Source organism: Anopheles gambiae (assembly GCF_943734735.2).
Source record: "Anopheles gambiae chromosome X unlocalized genomic scaffold, idAnoGambNW_F1_1 X_unloc_21, whole genome shotgun sequence".
Taxonomy (NCBI): domain Eukaryota; kingdom Metazoa; phylum Arthropoda; class Insecta; order Diptera; family Culicidae; genus Anopheles; species Anopheles gambiae.
In genome coordinates this window covers 72,501-75,000 of record NW_026902628.1, presented here as the reverse complement: position 1 = coordinate 75,000, position 2,500 = coordinate 72,501, and positions in this window count along the sequence as shown.

Below are 2,500 nucleotides of genomic sequence, written 5' to 3'. Positions count from 1 at the left end.
TGCTACAGCGGCTTCTCTGCACTTCTGGGCTACCACCTTGTGACGGGAGACATTGCTAGCGGTCACTCTGCACTAGTGATGGTACACCACCGTGATACGGGAGACATTGCTAACGGCCACTCTGCACAGGTGCCAATACCACCTTGTGACGGGAAACATTGCTAGGCACCGATCGGCATCTCTGCGCGATTACTTGACGCACACCCAACTAAGTCAACTGTTGGACTTTTTCGTAATCACGGCGGGACACATTGAACGAGCTCTAACGGATCTCTGCACGCATGGAACATGGTGGCGGGAATCATTGCTAGAACCGAACGGCGCCTCTGCGCGATGTACAAACAAGCTCAACAGGAACCTCGTATCGGCTGCCGAGCCGGAGCCCGAACAACTTGGATTTTCACCTCTAATTTATATCAACTCACCACTCCCCGAGGGATCCGCAGAATTGCTTCTGGGTCCCGTATCGTTATTTGCGATTCGTGTTTGCATTACACTACATTGAACTATTCCAACTTGTTTATCCGCATGGCGAACATTTGCTGCATTGAACATTTAAGTTCCACTTCGCTCTCCCCTACGTGGGTCTGAGCTTCGCTCTCAGGGAAAAAATATGCCACATTTGGTAGGGAAACCCGGTTTCATCACGCTATGTGCCCTGCACCACCGGCTTAGCGTGAATCCTTCGAGTTTCCCTAAGAAGTTCGATTGGTCTTGCAGAGTTTAAAGACAACGAAGCTTAGTTTCAAGCAATGATTTAATATACGCGTATTAAAAACCCTTAGCTGTTACAACTTTTATGCTTGAAACCATCGCAACGAAGTCTTTGGGTCCGTAGACCCGTGATGTACTGCTCCAGGAAACGTTTTGAAAGGGTGGAAACTCAAAATCATAGGTTAAGATCATCGGCAGAACCCACCAGACATCACTTTTGCTTCATAAGTTCGGCCTATAGTCATATGACGATTTTCATCGGGGAGGGGACGTATGACCCAAACGGGGGCTTATATGACCCACGGACACTGCAAACCATGCTCCTACGACTAAATAGAGGTTAAAACTACGATTTGGTGAAATCTTCATTTTTGACCTCGAAGCAAGGTACCTTCCCTATAGTAGGCAATGAGTAAATGATCATAATCCCAGGAGGGCAAAAAATGGGAACCCGAGAGGAAAGCGCTGTTGGCGCGCCTAAGCTAGTGGCCCGTAGAGTAAAAAGGGTACCCCCAACAAAGTTGTCGTTTGACGTTCTGGTTGCACTTTTTATCATCTAAAATCAGTTTTCTACACGTTTTGAGGGGTTTTAGCAAAAAAAAAATTTTCGATTACTTGAGCTCTCTGGCCCGTTCGGTGCACATTTTTGAAAAAAGCTAGGGAGCTGCCCCTAGGTTCGGGGTGTCACAAAATGTTGAAAAGTGGTCGAAAAACCACTATCCAGAATCGGATGTAGAATCGTTAGACGAACTTAAAATTGTTCTACGACACCCATCTGCGACGTTTAGTATTCGAGATATAGCACTTTGTAGGTCTGACCGAGCAATTTTTGTTCCGAGCACTTTGTGCACCGTACACTTTGATGTTTGTATGAAAAAGTACCCTACCTAGGGACGCGTAGAGCAAATTTGTACCCCCGGGCATGTTGTCGATTGACATTCTGGTTGCACTTTTCATCATCTAGGGTGCGTTCCTGACACGTTTTGAGGGGTTTTAGCAAAAAAAAAATTTTCGACTACTCGAGCTCTCTGGCCCGTTCGGTGCACATTTTTGAAAAAAGCTAGGGAGCTGCCCCTAGGTTCGGGGTGTCACAAAATGTTGAAAAGTGGTCGAAAAACCACTATCCAGAATCGGATGTAGAATCATTAGACGAACTTAAAATTGTTCTACGACACCCATCTGCGACGTTTAGTATTCGAGTTATGGCCCGTCCTAGGTCTGACCGAGCAATTTTTGTTCCGAGCACTTTGTGCACCGTACACTTTGATGTTTGTATGAAAAAGTACCCTACCTAGGGACGCGTAGAGCAAATTTGTACCCCCGGGCATGTTGTCGATTGACATTCTGGTTGCACTTTTCATCATCTAGGGTGCGTTCCTGACACGTTTTGAGGGGTTTTAGCAAAAAAAAAATTTTCGACTACTCGAGCTCTCTGGCCCGTTCGGTGCACATTTTTGAAAAAAGCTAGGGAGCTGCCCCTAGGTTCGGGGTGTCACAAAATGTTGAAAAGTGGTCGAAAAACCACTATCCAGAATCGGATGTAGAATCATTAGACGAATTTAAAATTGTTCTACGACACCCATCTGCGACGTTTAGTATTCGAGATATAGCACTTTGTAGGTCTGACCGAGCAATTTTTGTTCCGCGCACTTTGTGTTCATGGATGTCGATAAAGGTACAAGTTGCCGGTCGGGATAGCCGTGCACCAAAACTGTGTACCGATCAGGGAAAGTACAAGACGAAGGGTGCATCTCGAGCGTACGCGTTCATAGATGTCCATGTTGGT